At 51.2% G+C, this 12,103-nt stretch overlaps 1 pseudogene; it reads left to right on the top strand.

The window, feature by feature from the left end:
- The first annotated feature begins 10,811 nt into the window (after window positions 1-10,811).
- Window positions 10,812-11,050, top strand: LOC139277756 (U2 spliceosomal RNA; annotated as a pseudogene).
- Window positions 11,051-12,103: the final 1,053 nt, after the last annotated feature.

Below are 12,103 nucleotides of genomic sequence, written 5' to 3'. Positions count from 1 at the left end.
CTCTCCTGGGCCCCGAACTCTCGCCACTCCTGGGCCCCGAACTCTCGCCACTCCTGGGCCCCGAACTCTCGCCTCTCCTGGGCCCCGAACTCTCACCTCTCCTGGGCCCTGAACTCTCACCTCTCCTGGGCCCTGAACTCTCACCTCTCCTGGGCCCTGAACTCTCGCTGCTCCTGGGCCCTGAACTCTCACCTCTCCTGGGCCCCGAACTCTCGCCTCTCCTGGGCCCTGAACTCTCGGCGCTCCTGGGCCCCAATCTTTCGCCTCTCCTGGGCCCTGAACTCTCGCCTCTCCTGGGCCCTGAACTCTCGGCGCTCCTGGGCCCCAATCTTTCGCCTCTCCTGGGCCCTGAACTCTCACCTCTCCTGGGCCCCGAACTCTCGCCTCTCCTGGGCCCTGAACTCTCGGCGCTCCTGGGCCCCAATCTTTCGCCTCTCCTGGGCCCTGAACTCTCGCCTCTCCTGGGCCCTGAACTCTCGCCTCTCCTGGGCCCTGAACTCTCGCCACTCCTGGGCCCCGAACTCTCGCCACTCCTGGGCCCCGAACTCTCGCCTCTCCTGGGCCCCGAACTCTCACCTCTCCTGGGCCCTGAACTCTCACCTCTCCTGGGCCCTGAACTCTCACCTCTCCTGGGCCCTGAACTCTCGCCTCTCCTGGGCCCCGAACTCTCGCCTCTCCTGGGCCCCGAACTCTCGCCACTCCTGGGCCCCGAACTCTCGCCACTCCTGGGCCCCGAACTCTCGCCTCTCCTGGGCCCCGAACTCTCACCTCTCCTGGGCCCTGAACTCTCACCTCTCCTGGGCCCTGAACTCTCACCTCTCCTGGGCCCTGAACTCTCGCTGCTCCTGGGCCCTGAACTCTCACCTCTCCTGGGCCCCGAACTCTCGCCTCTCCTGGGCCCTGAACTCTCGGCGCTCCTGGGCCCCAATCTTTCGCCTCTCCTGGGCCCTGAACTCTCGCCTCTCCTGGGCCCTGAACTCTTGCCGCTCCTGGGCCCCAATCTTGCGCCGCTCCTCTGCTGCTCAACGCCTCTCCTCCTGCACCTGGGTCACGACCCCGCCGATGGTCCCGCCCACGCTCCAATCGGCGACCTGGATTCTGGTGATGTCAATCCAGTCGCCCTCCTTTGAAGCCGTCGCACTCCTAGAGCGGCTCGCGCTGTTTGCTGAAGAGGCTAGCTCCTGCTCTTTTTATAGCCCCGACCTGAGACTGGTGTTTTCTCCCAGGTCGGGGAGTGCCACACTGTCCAGGGCCATTCTAACGGCGCTGCTTTTGTTGATCAGTACAGCACTGAACTCTGATTTGATTGTACATCAGATACTTTGCTTTCGCTCAACACCAACAGAAGTTCAACAATAATCAAACTGAAGCTCTTAAACATCTCCAATTGATTATTAATTCAGTCGCACTTTCTTTATTCACAGATTGACAGTAACAATCAGAAAGTGCACACCGCAGGCCAAAAGCAGTGCAACCCTCACTGGGAATAAGTGCAATGCATTTTAAAGAGATCAGACTTTGTTCACAGCCAAGCGACGCATTGTTTTATCTTGATCGATAGAATGTATAATTAAAACGATCAATTTTATGATTTGAGAGAAAGTCAAGGATTTTTGAGGTGATTCCCTTCCAGTATTCTATATAAATTTAGCTAAAGAACATGCTACTGTGAAGAAACACTGCTGTTAAGAAGTGATCACCACTTGCAGCTCAGTAAAAGCCAGCGAACAGAATAAAGCCACACCCTTTTGCCTTATAGCCACAAACTGTTGATATATAGTTGGTTAATGGTACATGTCATGTGTGTATGCTTGGAGTTACTAGCCACCAGGTGGCGCCGCTGTCGGAGATCATTGGGCTGTACGCACATGTGTGTGGCCCAGGTATAAAAGGCAAGTCATCTTGTAATGTAATCACTTTGGACCCGAATAAAGCAGAGCCAGGTTTGGACCTGTGTTAGTTTACAGTATTCAGTCTATCGAGTTATTACATACATAACAGTACGTAGGTTTATGGCAGTCAGCATCATCATAGGAAGTCCCTCGAATCGAGGATGGCTTGCTTCCATGTCAAAAAGTTCACAGGTGTTTCAATGAAGGACCTGATATTCCAGATCCCGAACTACATCCTGAAGGGTGGAAGATGCCTGTGCGTGGATTTTTTTAATGTGGGGTGACCGTTGCACACCAGCCACCACACGGGCTTGACAGAGCGAGGTCTTGGTCCAGTGACAAGGGTTACCCAAGACGACTGGCGACCAGCTCTGCTGCACGGACCTAGTGCGCTCACATATCGCAGTGTGGGCTGGGCCCGTGCTGCCCCTGGGCCCTCGCCTCTTCTGGCCCTGAGCTCTCGCCTCTCCTGGGCCCTGATCACGTCCCTCTACAGTCTCTCGCCGCTCCTTCGCCCCGACCTCGCCGCTCCTGCTGTATCTGTCCACGCTCCAATCAGTAAATTATGGCAGTCAAGGATTAACAGTCACAATACAATTAATCTCCTTTAACCAATTTGCTCTGGCGAGCATTAGCATCATTCCATTAATTAGTTGAATTCAATCCCCATCCTCCATCCATTGCACAGGCTTTCTTCCTCCTGATGTTCCTCCACTGCCTTTCCATACACGACTGCAAACCAAGAGAGCATCTGGTTACTAAACCTCTGCCCATGAAGTGGGGTTGAATTGGCAGCTGGAAAATGAGGGACTAGTCCAAGCTGCTCAACCAGCAGGGTGGCCAGTTGATTTGGTGCCAATTTCTGTCCAACCACCTTCAGGATTGGTCACTAATTGGCCAGCAAGACAAGGTGGCGTCTCTCCTTTCGCCAGGAGGCCTCACTATGAAGCAACACGCTGCCAGGTGAGTGCAGAAGAGAAACAAATTTCTCCTGCTCAACTGAGGCAAAGGAGTGAAGAAAGCCAAGCGCTTCAGGAATCGGTGTGGCAGTGAAGCATCCCAATTTGTTATGTTCAGAATAAATTCACAGGACTATATCGCAAGCTCAAACTGTTCTGACCTTAGTCTCTTTATTTCAGACTCGAGAGTGAGGAAGCAGCATGGTGAATCACCTCTTATACCTGCTTGCCCCAGGGTGCACAGGTGACCCTTAGGTCTCCCACAGGTGTGCCCCCTGGTGGCAAGTCTTACATTTGGGTAAGGTCTACATACACACATAACACCAATGGCTCCAGGCTGTCATTTCAAAGAGTCTAGCTTCTGGAAAGCGACAGCATTTTTCGCCACAGTCCTCTCAATTGGTGCCATACAGGATGATCTTTCTGGTGAAAAGGAAGGATCCTATGCAGTCATTCATGATGCCCTTCTATCTTGTGAAAGGATGTTCCATTGAACAGCCTGTCTTCTCTGCTAATTATATCACGGGGACTGTTTGGGCTGAACCTGGAGATGGTTGGGAAGGACAAGCCTTGTTCAAACTGGTTTTTAACAATGGTGGAGCCATTGAGTTCGACAGCTGATGTTCAAAGTGGCTCAACAAGCCTCCAGGAGTGCTCCTGTGCGGAACAATGCTGATGAATATGAACCAATGGCTTTTGGATTTGCCCCAGCAAATGGCCCAGATCCAGCAAATGGTCCATACGCGCATCAACCACTTCCCACGTGTAATGACTCAAGAGTCTGGTTACTGTAAACTCACTCAGGTGCAACCTGATCCATCTTTATTCCAGTCCAAGAGTGCCTGCGTGACAAAGACACACAGCTTATATACAGGTGACCAAGCATGCATGCCACATGCGTACAGCCCGATGACCTCCGACCGCTGCGCCCTCTGGTGTCCGGTGAGCCCAAGCATTAATACATAACACCACGAATGGAGGTTATGGACCTCCACCTGCACTGATGGCATGCCATTATGAAAGACCTTTTGCCTGACGCGTTGGTGCAGTTTGCCCGTGTTCTGCTGTGCATTGCAGCTCTGTGTCTCTGCACGGCCACTCGCTGCTCTCTATTGGTTGATTCAAACCCTTTGCCTGTTCCCATCGACCACCATGGAATAATGCAGTTTGTAGACAATTCATCGTGAAACAGTAGTTCTGTGCATTGCAGCCTACTGATATTACTCAAGTGGTGCAGGTTGCACATGCTGCATTGATGATGATCTATGGGAAGACTGGTTTCCCCGGGTTCACCTTTTGTCAGGTCCCAGCTCACTACCATATGTGGAGTATTTGGATTGCTAATCACCAAAAATATATCTCCAAATGAAATATTTAATAAAAAAATTTTAAATACTGCAGTACAATTTTGAGATGAAGAGAAACGGAGAAGAGCTATGTTACAAAGACATCCATCTCTTTGGACTATACAGTACAGAGGGACCTGGGGGTCCTTGTGCATGAAACACAAAAAGTTAGTATGCAGGTACAGCAAGTAATCAGGAAGGCAAATGGAATGTTGGCCTTTATTGCAAGAGGGATAGAGTATAAAAGCAGAGAAGTCCTGCTACAACTGTATTGGTGATGCCACACCTGGAGTACTGCATACAGTTTTTGTTGTGTATGGAGAAAGAGTCGGACTGAACACTGTGAGCTCAAAGTAGCATGTGACCTTAGTCTTTTATTGCAGGTCTCCAGAGTGCCTCTCCAACCTGTGAAGCCTCCTTAAATACCTGAGTTCCCAAGGGATTATGGGATCCCTTGGGACTCCAGGGGATGAGCCCTCTGGCGGCTGTACAGAGTAAATACAAGTATACATATATAACAACACTTCCCCCTCCCCTCCAAAGTCAATAGGGTAACTATTTACAATGTGAGTCGATCTGGGGCCCTTCTTGCCCTGGTTGATCGTCTCGGTGTGAAGGCTGGTGTTGCTGAATCATTTGTTGGGCCCTCGCTGGGCTGCTGTGCAGCTGGCCTTGCTGGGCTGCCTGATGTGTTGGGCCCTGCAGGGCTGCTGTGGATGATGGATTCTGCTTCGTGGTCAACCGTGGTGTCGGTTGCCACTGGTGTGTGTGTTGGGGGATCAAAAAAGGTAGAGTCCAAGGTGATTCTGAGTTTGATTTGATCCAAGTGTTTCTGGTGAATGAGTCCATTTGAAAGTTTGCCCCTCTTTGGCCACGACAGTGCCGGGAAGTCACTTGGGACCCTGTCCATAATTTAATACAAATACATTATTGATTTCAATCTCACGTGACACATTTGCGCTATCATGGTATGCACTTTGTTGAAGCTGCCTGCTCTCTACCTGTTCATGTAGAACAGGGTGAACTAACGAGAGCCTTTTCATGAGCAGTTTAGCAGATGGGATCCCAGTGAGCGAGTGGGGTCTCGTGCGGTAGCTGAGCAGGACTCGGGATAGGCGAATCTGCAGTGAGCCTTCAGTTACCTGTTTCAAGCCTTGCTTGATGGTTTGCACTGCTCTCTCTGTCTGACTATTGGATGCTGCTTTAAACGGGGCAGATGTGACATGTTTGATCCTTTACGGGTCATGAATTCATTGAACTCAGCACTGGTAAAACATGGCCCGTTGTCGCTCACTAGGACATCGGGTAGGCCGTGTGTGGCAAACATGGCTCGCAGGCTTTCAGTAGTGGCAACGGACATGCTAGCCGACATTATCTTACATTCAATCTGTTGTATTCCTGATACAGATGAGGCTGCACACAGGGAGGTTAAAGTAACAGTGATCTCAGTCTTTATTAAGACAATCCAGAGAGAGGAACAGGCCTTAGGGGCCGGGTGATATACAGTGCTCCCAAGGGATTCTGGGATCCCTTGGGACTTCAGGGGATGCGCTCCCTGGTGGCGGAACATGGAAGTGCATGCTTTACAGATACACAACATCACTCCCCCACAAAAGTCAAAGTGAAAACTATTTACAAGGTGAGGCGGTCGGGAGCCTTTCTTTCCCTGGTGGACGGCCTCGGTACAAATGTCTGTTCCGGTGTGTTGGCTGTGCCCTCGCTGGGCTGGCGTGTTGTTGGCCCTGCAGGGCTGCTGGGTGAGCCTGGCCTTGCTGGGCTGTTAGGCATGATGGGTTCGATTTCCTGTTCCGGGGTGGTGTCGTTGATCCTTTGGGTGTGTGTTTTGGGCTCGAAAAAGGTGGTGTCTGCTGTGGGTTGTTCAGGGCAGTCTGTGAACCGCAGCCTCGTTTGGTCCAGGTGCTTTCTGCAAATTTGTCCATTGTCTAGTTTGACTACAAACACCCTAATCCCTTCTTTAGCTATCACCGTGCCCGTGATCCGTTTGGGACCATGTCCATAGTTTAGCACATACACAGGGTCATTCAAATCAATTTCCCGTGACACAGTGGCGCGACCATCGTTTACATTTTGTTGCTGCCGCCTGCTCTCTACCTGATCATGCAGGTTGGGGTGAACCAGCGAGAGTCTGGTTTTAAGTGTCCTTTTCATGAGTAGCTCAGCCGGGGGCACCCCTGTGAGTGAGTGGGGTTTTGTGCGGTAGCTGAGCAGTACTCGGGACAGGCGGGTTTGGAGTGAGCCTTCTGGGACTCGTTTGAGGCTCTGTTTGATGGTTTGTACTGCCCGCTCTGCCTGCCCATTGGAGGCTGGTTTAAACGGGGCCGAGGTGACATTTTGCATCCCATTGCGGGTCATGAATTCTTTAAATTCGGCACTGGTGAAACATGGCCCGTTGTCACTGACCAGTATGTCAGGCAGGCCGTGGGTGGCAAACATGGCCCTCAGGCTTTCAATGGTGGCGGTGACGGTGCTTCCCGACATTATTTCACGTTCAATCCATTTTGAAAAAGCATCCACTACCACCAGGAACATTTTACCGAGAAACGGGCCCGCATAGTCGACATGGATCCTCGCCCATGGTCTGGAGGGCCAGGACCACAAACTTAGTGGTGCCTCTCTGGGCGTGTTGCTCAACTGAGCACACACGCTGCATTGCCGTACACAGGACTCTAAGTCAGAGTTGATACCGGGCCACCACACGTGGGATCTGGCTATCGCTTTCATCATTACTTTACCCGGGTGTGTGCTGTGGAGATCCGAGATTAACGTCTCCCTGCCCTTTTTGGGTAGCACTACGCGGTTACCCCACAACAGGCAGTCTGCCTGAATAGACAGCTCATCCTTTCATCAGTGGAACGGCTTGATTAGCTCTTGCATTTCAACAGGGATGCTGGCCCAGCTCCCATGCAGCACACAGTTTTTCACTCGGGACAGCAGAGGATCTTGGCTGGTCCAAGTCCTAATCTGGCTGGCCGTGACAGGTGATTTATCATTTTCAAACACTTCCATGACCATCAACAAGTCTGCGGGCTGTGTCACCATTAAGAAGTTTGCAGGCTGCGCCATTTCTACCCCTGTGATGGGCAATGGTGGCCGACTGAGAGCATCCGCATAGTTCTCGGTGCCTGGCCTGTGGCGAATGGTATAGTTATACACTGATAGCGCGAGTGCCCACCTTTGTATGCGGGCTGAGGCATTAGTATTTATTCCCTTGTTTTCAGCGAACAGGGATATGAGGGTCTTGTGATCGGTTTCCAGCTCAAATTTGAGGCCAAACAGATACTGATGCATTTTCTTTACCCGGAACACACACGCTAATGCCTCTTTCTCAATCATGCTGTAGGCCCTCTTGGCATTAGACAAGCTCCTGGAAGCATAGGCGACAGTTTGCAATTTCCCCGCAACGTTAGCTTGTTGTAATACACACCCGACTCCGTACGACGACGCATCACATGCTAGCACAAGTCTTTTACACAGGTTATACAATACAAGCAGCTTGTTGGAGGTTAAAATGTTTCTGGCTTTCTCAAAAGCAATTACTTGTTTTTTCCCCCATACCCAGTTCTCGCCTTTATGCAATAACACATGTAGGGGCTCTAAAAGGGTGCTTAACCCTGGTAGGAAGTTACCAAAATAGTTGAGGAGTCCCAGGAACGACCGCAGCTCCGTGACGTTCTGTGGCCTGGGCGCGATTCTGATAGCCTCTGTCTTGGCGCCTGTGGGCCGAATGCCATCCGCCGTGATCTTTCTCCCCAAAAACTCCACTTCTGTTGCCATGAAGACCTCTTCAGCCGCAGCCCTACGCGATCCAGTCGCTGGAAGACCTCCTCCAGGTTTTGTAGGTGTTCGACAGTGTCCAGAACCGGTGACCAATATGTCGTCCTGAAAAACCACCGTGCGTGGTACCGACTTGAGTAGGCTCTCCATGTTTCTCTGGAAGATCGCTGCAGCCGACCAAATTCCAAACGGGCATCTGTTGTAGATGAACAGTCCCTTGTGCGTGTTGATGCAGGTGAGGCCCTTCAAAGACTCCTCCAGCTCCTGCGTCATGTAGGCCGAAGTCAGGTCGAGCTTGGTGAATGTCTTGACTCCTGCCAGCATCGCAAATAGGTCGTCTGTCTTAGGTAGCGGGTATTGGTCCGGTGGCGAGAAACGATTAATAGTTACTTTATAATCGCCGCAAATCCTGACCGTGCCATCACTTTTGGGTACTGGAACAAACGGGATGGCCCACTCGCTGAATTCCACTGGGGAGATGATGCCCTCATGTTGCAACCTGTCCAGCCCGATTTCCACTCTCTCCCTCATTATGTGAGGTACCGCTCGCGCCTTGTGGTGAATGGGTCTTGCCTCTGGGACCAAGTGGATCTGCACCTTTGCCCCGGAAAAGTTTCCAATGCCTGGCTCAAAAAGGGAAGGAAATTTGTTAAAAACCTGGGTACATGAGGCCTCATCGACATGTGATAGCGCTCGGATATCATCCCAGTTCCAGCAGACTTTGCCCAGCTAGCTCCTTCCAAGCAGTGTGGGGCCATCGCCCGGGACAACCCAGAGCGGCAGTTCGTGCACCATGCCCTCGTAGGTGACCTTGACCATGGCGCTGCCCAGGACAGTGATAAGCTCTTTGGTGTACGTTCTCAGTTTCGTGTGGATGGGACTCAGGACTGGTCTGAGTACCTTGTTGCACTGCAGTCTCTCAAACATCTTTTTACTCATGATGGATTGGCTAGCGCCAGTGTCCAGTTCCATGGCTACGGGTAAGCCATTCAATTTTATATTTAGCATTATAGGTGGGCATTTTGTCAAAAATGTGTGCACCCCGTGTACTACAGCATCTGCCTCCTCTCTCTGAGGCTCGAAATTGCTTTGATCCACCATGGACCGATCTTCCTCTGCCACGTGGTGGTTAGCAGGTTTTACAGAGCTTGCAGCTTGTCTGCAAACTCATTGGAGATGCCCCATTGTTCCACAGCTCTTGCAAACATATCCTTTGAAGCGGCATGAATAGGCTGAATGGAAGCCTCCACAACGCCAACAAGGTGTGAATTGCCTTGCATTCATCCTTTGTTGCGGACTCTGAGTCATCTGGGTCACCTGAGGCCTGCTGACAGTTGCAGACTCGTGGTTTCTGCCCTGTACATTTCTGCTCGCAAACACAGTTCCAGTTAATTTATGAACATTGCTAGCCCTTGTGTGCTGAGAGATTTGTTTGGTGTTATCACTGGTGGACATAAACACCTGTGCTATTGCAATGGCCTTACTGAGGGTCGGTGTCTCTACAGTCACAAGTTTTCGTAGGATGGTCTCGTGGCCAATGCTCAGTACAAAAAAGTCTCTGAGCATTTGCTCCAGGTAGCCATCAAACTCACATTGTCCTGCAAGTCGTCTTAGCTCGGCGACGTAGCTCGCCACTTCCTGACCTTCAGATCGCTGGCACGTGTAGAACCGATACCTCGCCATCAGCATGCTCTCCCTCGGGTTAAGATGCTCCCGAACCAGTGTACACAGCTCCTCATACGACTTATCTGTGGGTTTCACCAGAGCCAGAAGATTCTTCATGAGGCTGTAGGTCGGTGCCCCGCAGACCGTGAGGAGGACTACTCTCCTTTTTGCAGCGCTTCCTTCTCCGTCCAGCTCGTTGGCTACAGAGTTCTGGTCTAGCCGTTCGATATAGGCTTCCCAGTCCTCACCCTCTGAGAACTTCTCCAGGATGCCCACAGTTTGCTGCATCTTTGCGTTGGATTCGTATGCTCGTCGCCAGTTGTTGTATTCCTGACACAGATGAGACTGCACACAGGGAGGCTAAAGTAACAGTGACCTCAGTCTTTATTAAGACACTCCAGAGTGAGGAACAGGCCTTCGGGGCTGGCTCATATACAGTGCTCCCAAGTGATGCTGGGTTCCCTTGGGACTTCAGGGGATGCGCTCCCTGGTGGCGGAACATGGGAGTGCATGCTTTACCGATACACAATACAATCCACTTGGAGTACGCGTCTACAATCACAAGGAAATTTTACCCAAGAACGGGCCTGCATAGTCGACGTGTACCCTCGACCATGGTTTGGAGGCCAAGACCATAAACTTAGCGACGCCTCCCTGTGTACATTGCTTATCTGCGAGCATGAATAACATCTGTGAATGCACACCATACGTGGGATCTGGCTATTGCTTTCATCATCACGACGCCTGGGTGGGTGCTGTGGAGGTCATTGATGAAGGTGTCTCTGCCCTTCTTGGCGACCACTACTCGATTGCCCCACAGAAGGCAGTCTGCCTGTATAGACATTTCATCTTTGCACTGCTGGAATGGCTTTATCTCTTTCTACATTTCCACTGGGACACTGGACCAGCTCCTGTGAAGCACACAGCTTTTGACTTGAGATAATAAGGGGTCCTGGCTTGTCCAGGTTTTGATCTGCTGGGCAGTGATGGGTGATTGCTCATTCTCAAATGCTTCCATAACCATGGCTAGATCTGCGGGCTGCGCCATTTCCACCCTGTGGTGGGCAATGGCAGCTTACTGAGAGCATCGGCGCAGTTTTCTGTGCCTGGCCTGTGGCGGATGGTGTAGTTGTATGTGGACAACATGAGCGCCCATCGCTTCTCGGCCTTTTGGCTAAGATCATGCGTAACTGACCTGACAGGGGAGTAGCCACCATGACCTCCGGGTGGTTCTCCCTGGATCAGGAAGGTATATGCTTGCTTTTTTGGAAACAGGAGGTGGGTGGGGTGGCTTGACCCATCCACCTCCACGGAGGTGTGTGGGGGACCTGACCCATCCACCTCCATGGCACGAACCTGGTATTGCAGTACTTCCAGGAACGGTGCAGTGGCTCTAGGCCTTTTGGCTAAGAGCATTGGCGCAGAGTGATCCTTGGCGTGTGCAAGGTGACCTCTGGCGTTTGTGATTTGACAAAGAATTGGAACGATTGGCTACGAATTTCAAAAAAAAAAAAAAAACATGAGCGCCCATCTCTGGATGCAGGCCGATGTGTTGGTATTTATCCCTTTGCTCTCGGAAAACAGGGATATAAGTGGCTTATGGTCAGTTTCCAATTCGAATTTTAGCCCAAACAGGTATTGATGCATTTTCTTTACCCCATAGACACATGCTAATACTTCTTTCTCAATCATGCTCTAAGCTCTCTCAGCCTTAGACAGACTCCTGGATGCATAAGCAACTGGTTGCAGTATCCCGAAATCATTAGCTTGTTGCAATACACACCCGACACCATATGACGACGCATCACATGCTAGTACCAAACACTTACATGGATCATACAACACAAGCAATTTGTTTGAGCAGAACAATTTTCTCGTTTTTACAAAGGCATTTTCTTGGCTTTTGCACCAAACCCATTCGTCCCCTTTTCATCGTAAGAGATGCAGTGGTTCTAACAGTGTGCTGAGACCCGGTAAGAAGTTACCAAAGTAGTTCAGGAATCCTAGAAATACCCGCAGCTCCATCACATTCTGTGGCCTCAGTGCGTTCTCGATTGCCTCCGTCTTCGTGTTGGTGGGCCTGATGCCATCCACCGCAATCCTCCTTCCCAGGAACTCCACCTCAGGCGCCAGGAAAACGCACTTCGAGTTTTTTAACCTGAGCCCCACGCAGTTGAGTCGATTAAGAACCTCCTCCAGGTTCTGCAGATGCTCGACTGTGTTCCGACCTGTGACCAAGATGTCGTCCTGGAAGACCACGGTGTGCGGGTCCGACTTCAGTAAACTTTCCATGTTTCTCTGGAATATCACCACCGCCGATTGGATACCAAACGGGCATCTGTTATAAACAAAAAGACCTTTGTGCATGTTGATGCAGGTGAGGGCCTTCGATGATTCCTCCAGTTCCTGCGTCATGTAGGCTGAAGTCAGATCCAACTTTGTAAAC

The sequence above is a fragment of the Pristiophorus japonicus genome, chromosome 12 (assembly GCF_044704955.1).
Source record: "Pristiophorus japonicus isolate sPriJap1 chromosome 12, sPriJap1.hap1, whole genome shotgun sequence".
NCBI classification, from domain to species: domain Eukaryota; kingdom Metazoa; phylum Chordata; class Chondrichthyes; family Pristiophoridae; genus Pristiophorus; species Pristiophorus japonicus.
Note: the sequence above shows the minus strand (reverse complement) of the source record. Positions and strands in the feature narration are given on the sequence as shown.